Source organism: Panicum virgatum, chromosome 2N, assembly GCF_016808335.1.
Source record: "Panicum virgatum strain AP13 chromosome 2N, P.virgatum_v5, whole genome shotgun sequence".
Classification (NCBI taxonomy): Eukaryota; Viridiplantae; Streptophyta; class Magnoliopsida; order Poales; family Poaceae; genus Panicum; species Panicum virgatum.
Window position 1 is genome coordinate 23084668 of NC_053146.1, and position 21530 is coordinate 23106197.

Sequence of the window (21530 nt, forward strand, 5' to 3'; positions counted from 1 at the left end):
TGCAAGTTTGACGCAGCCCTCAATTGATCGCGAAACTCGATTTACTCCATCGAGTAGTTGTGAGTTGTTGATCCTTGGGCCTTTGATCATCTTGAGACAAGTCAAGTATTTTCGTTTGCTCTGACATGTGGACCCTCCTTGTAAGTGACACGTTTCAGTGTGGATCTTTTGTGCATTTTTCCTCGTGTTCACTTGTGTTTTCCCTCTTTTACAGATGTGGGTGCCTGCAGATGACAATTCACCAAAACTCGCGGAAATGATTAGTTGTAAGCCCTATATCTATGTTTGGTGATTATTTTTGGTGAAAAGCTGCACGAGTTGACGGTCGAAAATGACACTTAAGGACCGTCAACAGTTCTCTTCCTCTACCATGTCATAATCTGGTTCTGTAACAGTCCTAGGTTGAGTTGCTTTGCTAGGTTCTACATAGCTAGGGGCTGACATTGACTGCATGTGATTTCAACATTGTCCCATAGTGGAATTTCTGGTGGATTAGCATCAGGTTTATAGATGCAATTGACATGTGACGACATTTGGAAGTCATATGTTTCGCCAACATATTCATTAAGTCTTGGTCAGAATGAATTTCAATGTTGGACTTGCTATCAGCACAAAAATAGAACAGCTTCACCACATCACCATACCCACAAGGAAACTTATCAACAATTTCATCAACAAGTTCTTTAAAATTTGTGGTGTCTGAATCAATAACTTTGTTAAAGCCAAACCATGGTCCTCGCATACCTAATTTCTAGATTAAAACTGGTCTTGATGTCATTCCTAAAGATGAACATCCATATCGACAAAATTTAATTAAATCCTAACAACACCAAATATGGCACTGGTGTTATGCAATTGAAGGCACAAACAAGAACTCACCCATCTGGAAGCCAATCTGGTCGCTTAGCCGCCATCCTTTCACCGCACCAAATCGGGCGAGTTCGGGCACCTGCTTAGATCCCGCGACAGGCGGCATTTCCACAGTACCTGCTCCCCCGCTCCTGTGTGCTGCCTCGCTCTCGCTGACAAGCACCCGGGCCTACGCGCCCGCGTGAGGCGCCCGCGCCGCTCCTCTGTGAGGAAGAGCGAATCTAGGGTTCGGCTTCAGTGGAGAATGGAGAGGAACCAGAGAACGGAGAGGCAAATGACCAGAGAAGATAGAGGAAGGGTAAAAGTAGGGGTGGAGCTACCCTATCGATGGGGTGGGCCGGCCGCCCCTGCTGGCGTGCTTGTCTCAAGACCCCCCCCCCATACACTACAAAAAATCTGGTGATCCATGACAATTGAATTTCGTCACAGATCACTGAAAAACCATCATAAAACAGTATCTATGACGATCTCAAATAACGTCATGTATTGAGCGTCACAGATCACACCTCGTGACGTTCCTTAAATTTTCGTCATAGATTGCTTGATCCATGACGTTTTAAAACCGTCATGGAATGTCTCCGGGCCCCCTGAAGCCCAACCCAAGCCCGTTTTCTATGACGAAAATTAACGTCACGAACAGTATAATTTTCGTCACAGGTTCTATTGCCATGTCACACATTGATGACATGGAGGATAACGTGGCTGCTGACATGGTGATGACGTGGATAGCAATGATGACGTGTAAATTAACGTGGCCGATGACATGGTTGCTGACGTGGCGGGTGACATCAGCACCACGGCCCATTTGTGAATGGGCCCAATTCAGCCTGGTCAACAGACTTGGGCCAAATATTTCTCAGCCCACCATTAATTTCAAGCTAACCAAAATCAACACTATATACAGCCCAAATAATAATTTGGCCCACCAATTCATCCCATTTTTCCACCCATTTATCGAAACAAAAATCCCAGCACAAAAATGTTCCATTCAGCATCGCATTAAATCAACATATCACATACATTTTTTTTCATCTAGTATCACTTGCCGTCCATTGTAGCATCAGAAACAAAAAAAAGATAGGTTTCAGTAGAATTACAAACACAAGTTTGGTTCCTGCAAAAGCTTAGTTCCACCAAAAGCTAACATACCACCATGACGCTTTGCTCGGTCCATTTTGACACAGCAAATGCTCAAGCTGCGCCTCCAACACAATTTGCTTTTTCATCTCTGACCTAGCAGAAATCTGCATGTATGCTTGACGGCCATCTCATTCACATCCACAACCATGTTGTACCTGCACATATATATTATAAAGTTCAGATGCACATGTACATGATAAATTTCATATGGTATTATGAGGATACTAAGGTCTTGCATATTCAGATCTTACATTTCTATATCTATCCATGTTCTCTACAGATTAGTAGAGTACAAAATCTGCAGTACAGCACATGTATATAATACCTCATCAGGCAGTGCATCCATCTAGCAAGAACTCTATTTTCAGATAGATATCTAACTGGTCCTCCTAGCACTAGTACTTTCAGTCTAGCAAAATAGCAGTTGAGAACACCTCTAATCCGAAGTTCTAAAAAATTGGTATAGCAAAGTTTAAGGATAGATAGCTACAATTAATGATTTCTTATTACAAACATGGTATGACTGTTATTATAAGGGATCAGAAACTTATCTTGATGTATGACAGACTCAAAGTCTCTTATCAGTTTGTAGGTCACAAACAATACACTGCACAGGATAGCTACAGCTTATCAGGACAATCATCGAGCACCAGTTGACTTTATTTACCAAATCAAAATTGCTGCGTGCTAATGCAATAAAAAACTGTGCAAAGAAATATTTGCTTATTGCCAATTTATCTCAGCAAAATTTTAGTTTATACTAGACCACATTAGGATAAAATAAATAAACAAAAAAGCTCATGAAAACAATATTGCAGTGCGAGTACTAGCCTCACTTCACATAAACAACAATCAATTAGAAATCAAATTATCTTTCTTCCCTGTGTGATGACCAGCCATTCTCATCACTTGCTCCTGCACAACCTTTGCTCCATCTGCAGGATAAACTCTGTTTCCATATTGTAAATATGGGAAATTTTCTACTGATGATAACCATAATACTAGGAGAGTCAAAAGAAACTGAAACGCTATTTGGTTGTCAAAAGAAACTGCAATGGTAGCATGAGTCCTATCTATGTTTATAATGCTCAGACCAACTTCTGCAAGGAAATGAAAATATAAGACAAAAGCAATTGTATTTATCAAAGGTTTACAAATATGTGAATAAATAGTTCAGGGGGGATCTATTGCGCTTTAATATCAGTCAAGGTGCATATGCTTCCCCAAACATGTAAGACTTGTCAAGAATAACAATGCTGAATACTAGGATAATACATGTCCAAATATTCAGTTATGGGATCGAAACAAATTTGTACATAAGATATAGTATTGTCCCTCTTTGAAGTTGTACCCAAAGCTTTTTTACTACTCGATTTCATGGTACAGAAACAGTGGTAAACTATATTCATATGTGCAGGGGCTAGTATGCCGAAATATCCCAGAACTCATGATCCAAACTCTAGAAGCAAGCATCAGTTTTCCTTTTATAACTCTAGTAGACTGATCAAATCTAGTAGCCACACCAGCCAATTTTGTTCCAAACTAACTTGTTCACAACAGCAAGAAACATATAACTATACACAAATACCAGGTTTATGCCGGTCATAGGAACCAACTGATCGAAACAATCCCAAACTTCCCAAGTGAGGCTTCACGAATAACACAAGTAAAGGCTGAAATTTCTACCTCCACACGCAAAAAATATCGTTTCCTACTGTACAATTAGTATTAAACAAGTAGTAAACAAATTGCAAGGCTTCGGCTTAGTAGTAAACAAATTAGTAATAAAGAAGTATCGTAAGAGTATTACTCCCATGATATTATTGCAGTTTATACTCATCACTTGACCCTCGACAGTCGAAGCAGACAAGAAGGGTATTTAGATGCATTGGAAACTCGTACAATGAAACAGGCATATAATCCAATGGCTTAACTACTAATTGCTAGGAACATTTCCAAAGGAGTGAATCAGAGAAAGTGCCTGAATAAATTGGGTTTGAAACACAAAACCAGTGAATAATCAGGGAAAATCCAGCAACACGCAGAGAGAAATAGAAAACGAGGTAGATCTAGCAGAGAGAGAACGGATGAGAGAGAGAACGGATGAGAGAGAGAGAGACCGGATCTTGCACTTGCGAATGCGGCCAGCGGCGTATCGCACAAGGAGCAGGTGGTCTTCTGGAGGTAGGGGAAGAAGCCATGGACGGAGTGGAGGAGATGTGACATTGGGGAGGAAGAAGCCGCCGCCGAGCCCGCGACAACCACGCCATCGTAGGTGGGGGAAGCCCACGCAGCTGGAAGTCGAGCTTGAATTGCCGAGGAAGAACCCCGCGGACTCGATCCGCTCCGAGCAGGAGAGAAAGAAGCACCGCCTGCTCTTGATCCGTGCACTTCACCTGGGGCCGCGCCTCCTCTAGATCCACGCACCGCCGCCCGCAGGAAGGAGTGCTCGAGCTGGGTCCAAGCACCTGCGCAGCGGCGACGAGGTCAAGTGAGACGGTGGCCGCGGCCCTGGACGAGCGAGAGGGAGCAGCGCGCAGATCTGAGGAGAAAGAGAGGGGTAGGTGTGGAGGCCGGAGAAGTGCCAGTTGGGGACGGGACAGGGAGAGGCGAGGAGGGCGGCGGCGCATCTGATGCGAGAAGAGCGGCGGCGCGTCTGAGGTGAGATGTGGGAGGGCGAGGAGAAGCGAGTAGGGTTTGGAAGTGGAGCAGGGGATATTTATTGGATGATTGATGCAGCTCAGGCGTTGGATCGAAGATGGATGGCTAAGAGAAGTTGGGCCTTAGTGAAAAACAGGTCTGTCTGTGTTTCTTGGCCCGTTTAACGTTCTAATTTTTCTTTTTTATTTTATGGACCACTGTGAAGTAAACTATAAAAATAATTATGTTATATATACAAATTTATTTTTAATGTGTAACAGCCTAGAGATAAATTGTGTTGCAGAAGTTTCAAATTTGTTAGAACTTATTTACTATTTTCTATAAGTTAAATGAATTTCTACATGGTTATCGAAATTAATTCCAAATTGAATTACATGTGCATCTCATAGGATTAAAAAAACCTACAAAAACTATATTTAGTCTCATATGTTACAGTTTAGTCAATTTCCTCGAGATATATGAAAAATTCAATTGTATTCTATGGACAAATCAAACTTCTTTCTCCAAATTACCGCATAATAATTACAATAATATCTAAATTTGGTAAAAAAAATCTACAAATTAACATAGTAACATGTTTTTGGTCCATAAGCTCACGATAAAAAAACTTGTATAGTATTAGTAAAGTGAGACCATATATTGTTCACAAAATGATACATGCCTCATCTAGTTTCTTATAACTCAAGCTAAACTTTGAGTTTTGAATACCTCATAATATTTTTGAACTCATATGCACCTTGAACCCGGACACAACCTCATTTTCCCCATATTGTTAGAAAATATGAAGTTACATTGGTCATTGCTATGCCAAAATGTTATTTTCTATTTTGTACTTGGTTAGAAGAAAACTTGCTATATAGAAAAGTTATGATAAATAATAATTTACATACAAAAAATATGCCATAGATGAAATTTCTTGATTTTAGAAAAATTCAGAAACAAGAATCATCAAATTTGGAGTTATTATGAGGGAGAAATACCAACAACAAAATTTAATTCCGGATTAAAAAGAAAAAGATGAATCGCACATGTGTTCTTGATTGCAGGGCCACGTGTAAATAATAATATATAAATATTTTATTATCCTCCATGAACACAAATTGGTGATTGGCGCAGTGGTATGGCGTCGATGTCTTGTGTACCGATGACCCGGGTTCGAATCCCCGCCATTCAAAACACCTCTCTTTTTTTTTCCAAATTTAGCTCCACCGTGTATAAAAGATATTTTAACGCTTTGACTTCAACCAAACGAAGTAGTAACTCAATGGTTAATCCTTTGCTCCTTCAGATTTGCTGTCTTGGTTCGACTCCAGCTTGGTACGTGTTTTCCTTTTTGTTCCCCCCTTTTTGAGCATCACGGTTAAGTTTTTTTTCCAAATACCAATAGAAATAATTTGCTTTGTTTATTGTAGCTTTTTTCCTCCCCTTTTTGAGCGTCACGGTTAAGTTTTTTTTTCCCCAAATGCCAATAGAAATAATTTGCTTTCTTTATTGTAGCTTTTTTGCGGCATGTGTTTTTGTCTATAAAAAATTTAATACTATGACACAACACAGATGAAGTTGTCTGGTGGAGCTGGTTAGGCTCCTATCTCTTCAATACACAAGGTGTTGTTACGTTCGATGCCTATGTCATCCATACCATTTTTTTCTTTTACCACAAGCGCAGGTGGGAGGCTGCAATTCTTTTTTTTATTATTTCCTGGACTGCTTTTCCCCCCTTTTACCACAAGCGCATGTACGGCGGGTGTTTGTGGCCATTTTTTCTTTTAATCGCTGGCACATGCGGCAGGAAGCGGATCAACAATATTTTTTTGTGAGAATATATATATAGGTGGAGTTTTTTCTCCTTTGAGTTTGTTTTTTTTCCTCCTGGCTCTCCCCTTTGAGTTTGTTTTTTTCCCCTCCGCTGGCGCATTTTCCCCCTGCGTCTGGGCTTTTGGCGCAAGACAACAAGGGGAGAGAGGGATCGGCCCACACACAATTGGCGCATGACAACAAGAGGAGAGAGGGATCGGCCCACACACAAGTGAAAAAGAGCTCGGCCCTTGTTTTCTATAACATATTTTTATATCACCATGAAATTGTGTGAATTATGGTAGTTTCTATAACATTAGTGAATTAAAATTACCACTTGTTCTACAAAAAGTTTAGTTTTCTATTTTTTAAATAACTAATTAAGGCACGCCATGAAAGTAGCTTGCAAAATATAGCATCAATATTACACATCAATATTAAAACATAAATAACTATGACGATTTCTATGACATTAATGTAAAAACGTCATATTTTGTGGGCTCAATTATGACGAATTCAATAAAATGTCATAAATTTCTGGGCCTAGGGTCCATACCTTCAAATTCGTCATAGATTGTATGCAATTGTGATGCTCCATTAAAATGTCATAAAATTTTCGTCATAGATCACCACATTTCTTGTAGTGATATTTTTTGAGCCACCCCGGTCCTTCGCCGTCCTCCGTCAAGCCTTCATGGCTGCCTACAGGTGCGAGATGGAGATGAAACAAGCAAGAAGAAGGCAAAGTTGCAAGTGGGCTAGATTTGTATCCATGAGCCAGCACAACCCAGCACAAAATATCCACCGGATGCCAAAGCCCATTACTACTATTACTTGCTTTGATCTTCAGACTCCAGAACCCAATGCCCCTCGTCTTCCTCTTCGCCGTAGTAGCCAGCAGTCCAAGTGATGACGATGGCTACAGTTTGCACACCCGGCCGTGGGGCAGAGCCGGCAAGGGCCTAGATGATTTGGAGTTCCTTAGTGCTTTGCTAGTGCCTAGTGTTATGTGTATTCTTACAACATTCATCGTCATTTGAGGCATATGACTTCATTATTACTATAAATTTTTGATAGCGTATTGGTGCAAGAACTATAAATTTATTCTTCAAATTTGAGGTAACATCCTAAAACTTCGCTTGAAATTTGTAAGATTGCGATGAACACGCTAATGCAGTGTGAATGGGTGTGTTTTTATATTTGGATTAGTCACTCGCTTTAAGTTGCCCCACCTATAATATTTTTTTGGCTCCACCACTGGGTAAAAGAGTCTTTTTACAACCTGTTGGAAGCACTGGAAAACTAACAGAAGTGGCACACAGGTTAAGGAAATTTCGAAGAAGGGTACAGAGTAACTTTCTAATTTGGATGGCATGTAGGTCATTTCAATCTTTAATAATGGCACACAGGTAAAAGACTCTATTGATGCAAAAATCAACACACTAGAATCCGAGGGCAAGTGTTCGCCGAGTCACGGAAAGTAAACCAAGCGTGCCAGTCAATTTGACCTGAAATTGACAAGGGAGAAAACAAAGTCAAATTCGAGAGCGTATCGGCTGGGATTCCGAATATCTCTCAGATGGGCGTATCGGCAAGCTTTGCCGATACTATAGAGGACAAAAAGATATTAAATGCAAGCACATAGTAAAAGAGCGCATCGGCAGGATCAGCCGATGCACTAAACGACAAAACCGGCTTTGAACAGCCGATTGCGTATGTATGACAAGATCTAAGCTACGAATGTGTAACTCAGATGATGTGAGCTAAAAATAGATCAAAACCAGCTCTTGAGATAACAAAAGTATTACTCCAAAACCTAAAGCCCATCTAGTATGTTTTTAGATGTGATAATTGCCAAAAAGCATAGGAAAACCTACAAATCTAGCCGGTATCGATAATTGGTGAATAAATCTAGACGAGACGACAGCGATGCGCCCGGAAGTCAAAGCCTAGATAAACTCGATAACTTTTAAATAGATTTGAACGAAGTAACAGCGATGCGCCCGGTAGCTAAAGCTCAAATATACTCGGTAAAACGAAAACTCACCAGCAAATCAAGTCGCTCGAATGTGAGGCGTTCTTTATCAACTTGAAAGAACTCGTCGAAAAAAGAAAAGAAAAGGCGAAGTCGCCAAAAAAGTGCAAAGGAATTGTAAAGTTTGTTGTATTGGATGTATATCAAGTTTTTCCGGTCCCATACAACTGATATATATAGCCTAGCGCTATCAAATCCTAGCCAATCACGGCAAACATTACTTGACTTAAAAGAAAAGACTAACTAAAGATAAACTACTCTAAATACTACAACCGAATCATCAAGATTCTCGTAGAGTCCGGATCCTCTCCGCCTTCCTTGACTTCATCGGCAACTCTCCATCGGCCGGATACCAGAGCTAGCGGATCAGCATCTTCAAAACATATTCCTCTGGACCATCGGACGGACTCCACCGGCCGATTCCAACCCTGTGCATCTTTTGGTTTCTTCCAAATCGGCCACCTTCCCTTCACAAAAATCACCTTCCTTGACACGTGTCAAAAAACGATGTCAACACATGACCCCAGTTTCGGAATAATTTATTTTGTTCCGAAATTACTCCAACCAGCATTCAAAGCCATTCCCCGTACCCCGTGCACACGGCATACCCCATACAACTAGGTAAAACTCTTCTTTGCCCCTGGCCTTTCGCCTTCCATCAGCGCAAACCCAATGCGCCAATTCACCTTCTGTCTTTTCACTTACCCAGACTGGGCAATAAATATTACCCCTTGGCTCTGCATCAGCAACAAGTCTCCATTAGCTATAGCACTTTCTTCCTTCTTCCTTCAGCAAAAACCCTAGGTCTTCCTGTAGCAATGGCGGGATCCAAGCGCACCGATGAGGGCCCCTCTGATATTCCGCCAGCGATCCGCCGCCGCGTGGAGTAAGCCCTGTTCTCCCATCATCGGAGTGCCACGTTTTTGTTCAACATTCGATCTCTAATTTCTCTGCCTCTTTTCTGTGCAGTGACGATGCTTCTTCTGGTTCCTCCAACTCGGAGGGACCCATCTTTCTTGGTGTTCCCGAGAGCACCAAAGAGTTTATTCGTCAGCTCCTTCGCGAGAAGGACGAAGCTCGGGAGAATTACTCCTAGGAGACCATCATATCTCAGTGTCTCGCCTCCGAATTGGAGGCGGCACAAGCCGACCGGGCCATTGTCCCGGCTCAACTTACAGCCGCCGACTCCAGGGTCGCCTGTAAGTCACTCCTCCTAAAGCATTGTTTTCCCTTGCTTCACCAATCTCTTTTCTGACCCTTCACTTCAGTTCTGGAGTCGCAGATCCAAGCCCTCCATGCCACAGCCGCCCCGCGACCGGATCGGTGAACGCTCGCGGCAACACCGTCGCCGCCCGCTTAGAGGACATCCCCAACCGCGTCTGGGAGGTTCCCGGACATGGAGTCCGACGCGGCGCCGCTGTAGCCCTCGCCACAGCTCAGCTTGAGTCTGGCCACGACTTCCTGCAAATCGAACCGGTCCACTTCCCGCTGGGCAGCAAAGACTGGTGGGCCTTCGAGGAGCTCACCGACGACATGGAGATGGCAGCCGCCACCATCTCCGAAGATGTCAGCATAGAGGCGGTCATCGGCAATGTCTTTGCCGATGATTAGATTTCTAGGAGTAGCATCTTCCTAGAAACAACTTTTGCTGTATCGGCCAGATCATCTGATCGGCCTTTTTGTAAATGATATTATTAACGAAGTATTTCCCCTTTCTTGTCGATTTCCATTGCAACTTCTCACTTGATAACGCAAAAAACCAACCCTGACCTGAATCTGAGCAGCTTGGATTGTGTGAATTTTTTGCACTAAGGGCAACACATATCGTGTCAGCCATAACAATTCAACTGATAACTCAATTAATCGGCTATCCATCCACCCAAACGCTAGGGTAATACTTCTTCAAATATTTTTCGTTAAGGGCTCTAGAATACTCTTCCCCTTCGAGTGTCTCTAAAATATAAGCATTGCTAGGAACGCATCTGTTTACTCTGAATGGTCCCTCCCACGTTGGCGACCATTTGCCGAATTTTGAACTCTTTGTTCCTATCGGCAGTATCAACTTCCAAACCAATTTCTCTTGCTCAAAGGTTTTAGCTTTTACCTTTTTATCATACCATCAGCTAACTCTGGCTTTATTCGCCTCAACATTTATAAGAGCCTTCAGCCGATGGCCAGCCAAATCCTCTAATTCATCTTTCATCAGAGCAGAATATTCATCGGCCGTCAATTGATTCTGAAACGTGACACGCCGTGAATCAAGTTTCAACTCCCATGGGAGAACAGCTTCATGTCTGTATACCAAATGATATGGAAACAACTTTGTAGCACCATGACAAGCCATTCTGTATGCCCATAAAGCTTCATGAAGCACAGTATGCCACTTTCTAGGATATTCATCAATCTTCCTCTTGATCAATTTGATGACCCCTTTATTAGATGCTTCTGCCTGACCGTTAGCTTGGGCATAATATGGAGAAGAATTCAGCAATTTAATTCCCATTCCAGTAGCAAATTCCTCAAATTCATCTGACGTAAACATAGTACCCTGATTGGTCGTAATGGTATGTGGAATACCAAACCGATAGATAATATGTTCTTTGACGAATTCAATCATCTCTTTCGATGTAACATTTTTCAGAGGAATTGCTTCAACCCACTTGGTGAAATAATCAGTGGCCACCAAGATAAACTTATGATTTTTACTGGATAGAGGATATATCTGGCCGATCAAATCAATTCCCCATCCTCTAAATGGCCACAGCTTGATTGTGGGATTCATGGCTGACGCAGGAACTCTTTGCACGCTACCAAACTTCTGACATTCTTGGCAACCTCTGTAATATGTGAAGCAATCTTCCAGTATCGTCAGCCAAAAATATCCATTCCTCCTGATCACCCATTTCATCTTATAGGCCGATTGATGGGATCCACAGACACCTCCGTGAATTTCACCCATTAACACCTTTGCTTTTTCTTTATCAATACATTTGAGCAAAACCACATCAATTGTCCGATAATATAAATCTTCCTCCAACAATACATACTTGATTGCTTGGAATCTGATTTTTCTGTTCACTTTCTTGGATGAATCTTTCAGATAATCAATAATATCTTTTCTCCAATCATCGGCTGTTAACTCTAAGGCCATTATTTCTTCCATCGGCCGATATCCTGAAGCATGCTGAGCCAGCCGATTTGCATCACTGTTATAAAATTTGGGAACATGCTCGATGGTTACCTTCTTGAATTCTTTCAGCAGCCGGAGACATTCTTCATGATATAATTGTAAAATATCATTTTTGCATTCATACTCCCCAACTAACTGATTGATCACCAGCATAGAATCTCCAAAAATCTCAATGGCATCGGCTTTGATTTGTCGAAGTAATTAAATCCCCTTGGGAATAGCACGATACTCAGCTTGATTATTGGTCCCAAAGGCTTCAATCGGAAATGAGAACTCAAAATTTGCCCCCCGAGGGGAAATCAGCACCACACCAATTCCAGAACCGTTCCCACACGAAGATCCATCAAAAAATAAAGTCCAAAGAACAAGATCTACCATGCTTAGCTCTGGTCCACAATGTTGCACAACAAAATCGGCTACGGCTTGACTCTTAACTGCTTTAGCCGATTCATATCCCAAATCAAATTCTGATAATGCCAAAATCCACTTCCCTATTCTCCCTTTTAAAATCGGCAATGAGAGCATATATCTAATAACATCATCTTTGCTCACAACAACACATTCAACCGACAATAAATAATGTCTAAGCTTGGTACAGGAGAAGTATAAGCAAAGACACAATCTCTCCACAGGAGAATACCTGATTTCAGTATCCAGCAGCCTTCTGCTCACAAAATAAATAGCTCTTTCTTTTCCTTCAAATTCTTGAATAAATGCTGATCCGATAGCACACTCATCAGCCGATAAATACAATTTAAACGGCTTGTACTTTTGGGGAGGAACCAACACCGAAGGATTTACCAGATAATGTTTGATTTCATCCAATGCCTTCTGGTGTTCCTCTCTCCATACAAATTCCTGATCGGCCTTCAACTTCAGTAAAGAACTGAACGGCTGAATTTTTCCCGACAGATTAGATATAAATCTTCGAATAAAATTAATCTTGCCGATCAATGACTGAAGTTCAACCTTCGTCGTAGGGGCTTCAACTTTGTCGATGGCTGATATAGTCTTCTGACTAATTTCAATCCCTCGCTCATGTACCATAAAATGCAAGAATTGGCCAGCTGATACACCAAAAGCGCACTTGTTAGGATTCATCTTTAAACCATGCCTTCTGGTGCATTCCAAAGCTCTACGCAGATCGGCCAAATGTTCTTGGTGCCCCTTTGACTTCACAACCACGTCATCAATGTATATCTCCACAATTTTGACGATGAGTTCATGAAAGATATAATTCATGGCTCTCTGGTACGTAGCGCCTACATTTGTTAGTCCGAAGATCATGACTACCCACTCGAATAAACCGAGATGTCCCGGACATCTGAACGCAGTTTTGTGGATGTCTTCTTCCGCCATAAAGATTTTGTTGTACCCAGCATTACCATCCATAAAACTGATCACCTTGTGCCCAGCAGCAGCATCTACCAACATATCAGCTATCGGCATGGGGTAACCATCCATTGGCGTAGCCTTGTTGAGATCCCTGAAATCAATGCATACCCGCAACTTGCCATTTTTCTTGTAAACAGGAACCACATTAGAAATCCATTTAGCATAATGACACTGCCAAATAAAATTAGCTTCAATTAACTATGTAATCTCGGACTTTATATCTGGCAAAATCTTAGGATTACATCGCCTCGCTCCTTGTTGATAAGGCCGATATCCCGGTTTTATAGGCAAACGATGTTCCACAATAGATCTATCCAAGCCAGGCATCTCATAATATTCCCAAGCAAAGCAATCTTTGTACTCTCTTAATAAACTTTTCAGTTCCTGCTTGTATTCGGGATCCAAGTTGGCACTAATAAACGTCGGCCTCGGTCTATCACCATCTCCGATATCAATTTCCTCTAGTAAATCGGCCGACGTAAATCCATGCCCCAACTTCCCTTCTTCTTCTAGGAACTCATCCATTAGGAACTTTCTGAAGAACCGACTGCTTGGATCGGTGTGGAACTGTTACTAGCTGATTCACCATCGGCCTTAGCATTGACACGCCAGACTTGTGATTTGACTCCTTTCCTGTTTAGAGTCTGTTCTTGCTCTTCCTCTATGATCTCTAGCTAGCGTAACCTCTGAACACGTCGCTTCTGAGACCTGGTCAAACCTCCGGGACACCATTGAGATTGATTCGTGTGATCAGGCTCACGTTCTGGATCTCTTCGCATCGGCTAATCATCTTGCACTCTATCATCGGCCATCTGCTCCAGCCGATCATGTGCGGGTACTCTTCTTCCAGCAGGATCACGTAGCATGAATCTGCCCCCCCCCCCCCCGTCGATCATGCACCGATACCTTTTTCCCTAGCCGATCGTGCACAGGAGTGCGCTCACGCCGATAGGGTTCATGACGTGGCCTTTCATATGATCGGCTGCCTTGACCATTGCACTCGGGACAATCATATGCCGAAGGCAATGTCAACCCTTCTTCTCAGTAGTAGACAAAGAAAGGACACCTCCAATGATCTTGCTCGCGTCGCTCCTCTTCTTCTCTACGCTGTCGCCTTTCACGATTATGCTGAAACTTGTTCAACAGCATTTAAGACGTGACACATCTACATGGTGTCGATGAAAGTCCAACATCCTTCATCGGACCCATTTCTTTGACCTCATCGGCCGCTATCTGCGCTTTAGGATCAACAGCCCAAGATCTCTTGGCCGATGACGACGTCAGAATCTTGGCTTGAGGAGAACCCTCATCTCTAGCCACATCAACCATGTTTGTGGCGAAAGGATGCCCGTCGATCTTCATCATCTTCTTGGGAGCCTCAAATTTCAATCTCCCTTATTCGAAAGCCATCTGAATCTGCTGTCGGAAGACCTTGCACTCATTTGTGTCATGCGACGTGGCATTGCGCCACTTGCAGTACTTCATATTCTTGAGCTCGTCCTCCGATGGAATCTTGTGATATGGCTTCAACTTGATCAACTCTTCTGACAATAACAAGTCAAAGATCTTGTCGACTTTGGTGATGTCAAACCCATACGACTAAGGCTCTTTCTTTCCAAACGGACACGTCACCGGCTTCTTGTTGTTTTATATCCACTCAGCCGATGCGACTGTTTCTTGCTCCTCTTCAGACTCATCATTAACAGAATATTCCACATAGTTGATCTTCTTCTAAAAAGGCTTCTTGGACACGTAGGATTGAGTCTCTCCTGTCATCCGACTCGCGATCTGGCTAATACTTTCAAACTCCTGCGATGCATATTCATCTTTAATGTGCGGCAAGAGCCCATTGAATGCTGCATCGGCCAACTGCTGATCGGACAGAACCAAACTGTAACATCGGTTCTTGACATCTCTGAACCTTTGGATAAAAGCAGCAACCGATTCATCGTTTCTTTGTCTTAAGCCGGTCAAATCGGTCAACTTTAACTCAGTAATCCCAGAGAAAAAGAACTGATGAAATTGTCTCTCTAGATCGGCCCAATATAATATGGAGTTTGCCGGCAAAGTGGTGAACCAAGCAAAGGCCGATCCAGACAAAGACAAGGAGAACAAACGGACTCTGAGTGCATCATGGTTGCCCGCCTCTCCCAACTGAAGAAGGAACCTATTAACATGCTCCATCGTAGAAACTTCTCCCTACCCTGAGAACTTTGTGAAGTCAGGCATCTCGTACTTGTGTGGGAGAGGAATCTGATCATAAGCCGAAGGATAGGGAGTCTTGTACATAACAGATTGTTGCTTTGGCCTCAAACCAAACTGCTCTCTCATCACTTCAGCTATCTTTGTGCTCCAATCAACTTGCGGCTCAACTATTGGCATTTGCTGAGGGGGAAACCGTGCTCGCTGCATTGGTCATCATTGCAAGTTGCTGAGCTACATGGTTCATCGGTTGTCCAGCCGATTGCATCTGACATGTTTGCTGTGCTATCCGATTGGATGTTTGTTGAGTCATCGTCGGCTGTGGAGCCGATGGACTTACCGACTGTTGCCCAATAGCATCCATGTATGGTACACTGACACACCGTATCTGTCCAGTTGCTTGATTGTGGAATACCCAGTTGACTCCCTTCCGATGCGGAGATTGCGACAACACTTCTAAAGGAGACTGGGGTTGGAGCAGGATAACAAGATGCTGCTGTGGGGTCATCGGCGGTGGCGCCGATGCATTAGCTTGTGCCATCTATTGTGGACTCCATGCGCCTTATGCATTCAGTTTGTGTTGCCGATGCATCCTGCTGTGCACCCATCGGCTGAACGACCGATGGACAGGCTGAGAGGCTATCAGCTGAGAAGCCGACGCATTAAACTGCATCTTGGGTGGCGTAGAAAAGAAATCCGAATGCATACCATACCCAGTAGCAGGATTCCATCCTTTAGGAAATACGGACGCAGATCCATCTTGCACAGTTGTAGCAATCGGCGGCATGGTTGAGTAGATAGGATCTGCTGTACCCGCCGATGCTGCAGTAGTCATCTGGGGTGGAGTTTGACTGTTGCTTGTTCCTGCCTGGCTATTTTGAGCCGACAGGGCTGCTGCCATAGATATTTCCAAGAGAACATACTACATCTGATCTGGTTGTATATAGCAAGGACCCATGCACCCTGGAAACGTACCTTCAGCAAAAGTCTTAACCACCGCATTGTGCACTGTGTTGCCCATAACTGTTGCACTCTTGATGAAGGCTTGTGCCACAGCTTGGCCAACTGCGTCTATCATCTTGCTTTCACGTTGAGCCTCTGTCAATGGCTGGAAAGATGGAAGATTAAACTTCTTGATCACCTCACCAGATCTGTTGACACTGTACGACTTGAGGCATTCACGTTTGAATCTCTCCACCAGCTCTTCATATTCCTTCTTTTGTTCTTCTTTGAGCTTGCCTTCAGGAACAGGAATATGGTTTTCTTCACTAACTGCAGATTTATCTGTGATTTCCACCATGTTGAAGCTTTCGGTCCCACCAGGCATGCCAAAAGATGTGTTGACGCAAAAATCAACACACTGGAATTCGAGGGCAAGTGTTCGCCGAGTCACGAAATGTCAACCAAGCGTGTCAGTCAATTTGACCTGAAATTGACAAGAGAGAAAACAAAGTCAAATTCAAGAGCGTATTGGCTGGGATTCCGAATATCTCTCAGATGGGCGTATCGGCAAGCTTTGCTGATACTATAGATGACAAAAAGATATTAAATGCAAGCATGTAGTAAAAGAGCGCATCGGCAGGATCAGCCGATGCACTAAACGACAAAACCGGCTTTGAACAGCCGATTGCGTATGTATGACAAGATCTAAGCTACGAATGTGTAACTCAGATGATGTGAGCTAAAAACAGATCTAAACCGGCTCTTGAGATAGCAAAAGTGTTACTCCAAAACCTAAAGTCGATCTAGTATGTTTTTAGATGTGATAATGGCCAAAAAGCATAGGAAAACCTACAAATCTAGCCGATTTCAATAATTGGTTAATAAATCTAGACGAGACGACAGAGATGCGCCCGGAAGTCAAAACCTAGATAAACTCGATAACTTTTGAATAGATTTGAACGAAGCTACAGCGATGCGCCTGATAGCTAAAGCTCAAATATACTCGGTAAAACGAAAACTTACCAGCAAATCAAGTCGCTCGAATGTGAGGCGTCCTTGATGAACTTGAAAGACCTCGTCGAAAAAAGAAAAGAAAAGGTGAAGTCACCAAAAAAGTGCAAAAGAATTGTAAAGTTTATTGTATTGGATGTGTATCAAGTTTTTCCGGTCCCTTACAACTGATATATATAGCCTAGCGCTATCAAATCCTAGCCGATCACGGCAAACATTACTTGACTTAAAAGAAAAGACTAACTAAAGATAAACTACTCTAAATACTACAACTGAATCATCAAGATTCTCGTAGAGTCCGGATCCTCTCCTCCTTCCTCGACTTCATCGGCAACTCTCCATCAGCCGGATACCAGAGCTAGCGGATCAGCATCTTCAAAGCATATTCCTCTGGCCCATCGGACGGACTCCATCGGCCGATTCCAACCCTGTGCATCTTTTGGTTTCTTCCAAATCGGCCACCTTCCCTTCACAAAAATCACCTTCCTTGACACGTGTCAAAAAATGGTGTCAACAGACTCAAAGTTAAACCAGTGCGGCAGTGATAGTGTCACGCTGCAAAATTCATATCTATATCGAATTGCATGTGTGGTTATTTCATTTTAGATAAAATTCTAAAATTTGATTTCTTTTGTTCAATTGCTTTTTGTTTTAGAATCGCTTTGCTTAAGAAAGTTGAAATGTGCATCAGATTACCATGCTAGTGCAGTTTTTGAATTGTTGAATTTGAAATTAATTATTGTGCCCAAGTTCTGTAGAAAATTAGCAATCTTGTTTGCTTAGTGGTACTTAGAGTTCCATTTAATTCGGTACACTCAGTACAAAAGTCGATTAGGTTGCCTGAAGTTGTAAGAGGGTTTCGTTTAGATCCATCAACTTCGAAATTGCATTTTTAGGTGCATAACTTGTAATTTGTGTCACCTAGGTCCATACCCCTCCACCTAGCCTCCACGCACTGATATCGCACCAACATGAATCTACACGGCGCCCGCACGCTACTGGAGTTTCACCAGAAGGGTCAAATTTGAGCTCCAATTTCAAATCAAGTGCATAGGAAGAGGAGAGAGAGGAGAGATGAAAGACTTATCTTGAAGGTTATTGACGTGTATTAGGATTTAGAAGGGGCTTACAGACTGCCATTGGTGACTTCTGGAGATTAGATCTAGATATGACCTCGTAATATGGGTGGAGAGGAGGAGGTGAGGGCTTGGGAAAGGTGGAGGAGGTCACAAAGGAACTCAAAAACATGTACATGTACTATGTTAGGGGATATTAGAGCATCTCCAAGAGTGCCCAAAACAAGATCCCAAAAATAGTTTATAGGGAAAAAGAAGAAAAACCCTGCTCCAACAGTGGTCCAATCAACCTCCCAATTTATTCGCGAACCAAAAAGAGCGACATCCGGGGCCAAATTTTCGCAGAAGTTTTGGGCTCTCAATCGCATTTTTTTCGCCCTTCCCGCGTCAGTCCACCGTTGATGCCAATTCTTTTTTCCTTTTGGTGTGTACGAGTGCCCCCAACTGCATTCGTGTCTTCCGTTCGTCGCTCTGCTGGTTGATGTGGGCTCTTTCAAATTTTTTGGGATCAAAAGAAAAGAGCCCTATTGGAGAAAGGTCTATTTTCTAGGCCCAAAATCTTTTTTGGACCTCCCAATCTTGAGTTATTGGGAGCCAATATATTGGGCTCTCTTGGAGATGCTCTTATGTCCTCCGTGGTACGGGTTGTGGTGTAAAATCTTGTGATGACGTTAGACTTGGGTCAACCCAGAGTGGTTCTCAATGAGGGATTGAAAGATATTTACGGATAGTGACATTGAGGCAACCTTTGTGGGCATGTCTGTAGCCACACGACTGCTCATGGATGAAGGTCATATACGTAAAAATGCACTTTCGGAGTTTATGAACCAAAGTGACATAAATTACAAGTTTATGGACCAAAAAATGGATTTCCAAAGTTTATGGACCTATGTTTTCAAATTTTATGGACATAAGTGACACAAATTACAAGTTGGTGAATCTAAAGATGCACTTTCTGGAGTTTGTGGATCTAAATGAGACACACTTACAAGTTTGTGGACCTCTGGTGCATTTTACTCATTACTCTTTTATTAAGGTACAGAAACACCTACTCTATGAAATGGAGCAGATCCAAATTCTCTATAGGTTGTAAGGTTGATTATGTGAACAACATCTCAGAATGCTTTAACAATTGGATAAAAGATTACAAAGACCTTCAAGTTGCTTATCTGATGCATAAGATAAGAGAGAAGATCATGCAGAAGATTTATACAAGGCAAGATATAGCTAATAGAATGGAAGGACGTATCTTGGGAAGTGTGTTAGATGAGTTGAACATGAAGAGGCGAGGGCTGCACTATGAATTTCAGAGAACTAGTGCAATGTCAGCCGAGATATAGTAATAACAAAAGAAGGAAAGAATTGGAGAGTTCCTGTTGACATTGAGAAAAAAAAACTTGTGGATGTGGACAATATAATGGCAAATTTATGAAAACCCTACCCTCATGCAATAACTCTATTTGAAAAAGTTAGAAAACTTAATATTGAGAACTTTGTAATCTAAAAGATCTATTGGTAGACGAATGAAAAAAAATCAAGGCTAGTGGAGAGGCAAGGAAAAGAGGGCCATAGCAATGCAAAAGGTGCTTTCAATTTGGACATATAGAGAAGGGTTGTACTGCTACTCAAGTTGAATCATAACAAGAGCTTCTACCACTACTTCTGAAAAACAAAAAGACAAATGTATAATAATATATCATTCCTGAATATTTCCTCCCTTATCCATGTTGCCCCCCTAGGAAATCTAAAATCTGAATTTGTTGAAGTCTACATAATTGATGCTGAGCCATTCCAAAATGTTGCTGATCTAAAAGTGACGTGCAGTCCAGGTGTAACAACAAGAAGCTTGTCTTTTGTTTTTCCGAATAGCCCAAATCCTACAATGAGGATGACATCCATCTCACCTAGAGGAATTAATAGCCTAGAAATAACAACTGTCTTACCCTAACTTGAGTGTGAACATGGTTGTGCAAGTGTGGTCTTCTATGCAACTCTATGTGTGTACCATGGCACTGTTGTCTTACCCTAACTTGAGTGTGAACATGGTTGTGCAAGTGTGGTCTTCTATGCAACTCTATGTGTGTACCATGGCACTGTTGTGCAACACTTTTATGAGATTGTAGTGCTTATATAGTGAACTTGAAAGAATTAGCTGCATCGTACAATTATAGTATTGAAATGGCAGCAAAAGTTGTGTGTATACTATTTATACAAGTGTCTTATATGTTGCAAAGATGTTTGTGTTAGAATATATAAAAAATCTTGTTGTATGTGTCCTCTTAAAATGCTGTTAAAATGGAGCTGCAATACTGTTATACTGCTTTTCAAATCATTTTATCAACTGCTTCTCAAGTCATTTTATCAGCAAAGAGTACAATGGTCAGAGTTAACATTGAGTTAATAGAAAGAGTAAAATGCACTGGGGGTCCTTAAACTAGTTGACCTGTTCTGTTTAGGTCCATAAACTCCGAAAGTGCATTTCTGGGTCCCTAAACTTTTTAAGTCGTTCACCGCAGGTCCATACGTATCCATGTGGGCAGCTAGCGCGGATGTGGCACACTGATTAGGCGCTGACAAGGCGCTCTCTCTCTTTCTCTCTCCCCCTGTTCTCCCCCTGCACCGCGCCTCCGCCTGCGCGCACGCCGCCGCCGCGGCCAGTGGGGAGAGGGATGGCGCGGAAGAAGGAGGGATGGCCCCGCGTGCGTGTTCGTGCCGCGACCAGCCTCGCGCCGCCCCGCCGCGCACCGCCATCCGCCGGCCGCGCAGGCCGGCCCCGCCGCCGCCGTGGCGCAGGCAGATCTGCGGGTCGTGGCCGTGGAGCAGCGCTAGGGCCGGCGGCGCGGGAGGGAGCTCCACCCGGACAGAGGGAGGAGAGCCGCAGATCCGCGCGAAGCTGGCCGCCGGCGAGCTCGGGAAGGGAGGATGCGCCGCTGCGGGGAGTGGCGCCGCCGCGAGGAAGGATCTGGCCGCCGCCATGGGAGAGGGGATCGGGGGAGCAGAGGGCCGCCCGGCCCTGCTCGCCACCACTGTCGGAGATGAGGCAGGGACGGCGGAGGCCGCTCGAAGTCGACGCGAGAGCTGCCCTCGCGTCCTTCGCCCGCGCGCCGCCGCCCTCCTCCGCCTCCCTTGCGCGCCTTCATCGGGCCGCCTGGAGAAGACCGAGGAGGAGCCGCCTCCTCTGTTCCGCGTACTCCACCGCCATGGGAGGCGGAGG

General features: G+C 43.2%; 1 long non-coding RNA gene and 1 other non-coding gene across 2 annotated transcripts; both read right to left on the reverse strand.

Moving 5' to 3' along the window:
• Positions 1–1850: 1850 nt before the first annotated feature.
• LOC120660072 lies at positions 1851–4693 on the reverse strand. The gene is made up of 2 exons (XR_005669334.1): positions 4131–4693; positions 1851–2945 (listed from the first exon to the last, which is right to left on the reverse strand). It is a non-coding gene; the product is annotated as an uncharacterized LOC120660072 (long non-coding RNA).
• On the reverse strand, positions 3779–3860 carry LOC120663155. Its single transcript, XR_005670378.1, has one exon. It is a non-coding gene; the product is annotated as a small nucleolar RNA Z199 (small nucleolar RNA).
• Positions 4694–21530: the final 16837 nt, after the last annotated feature.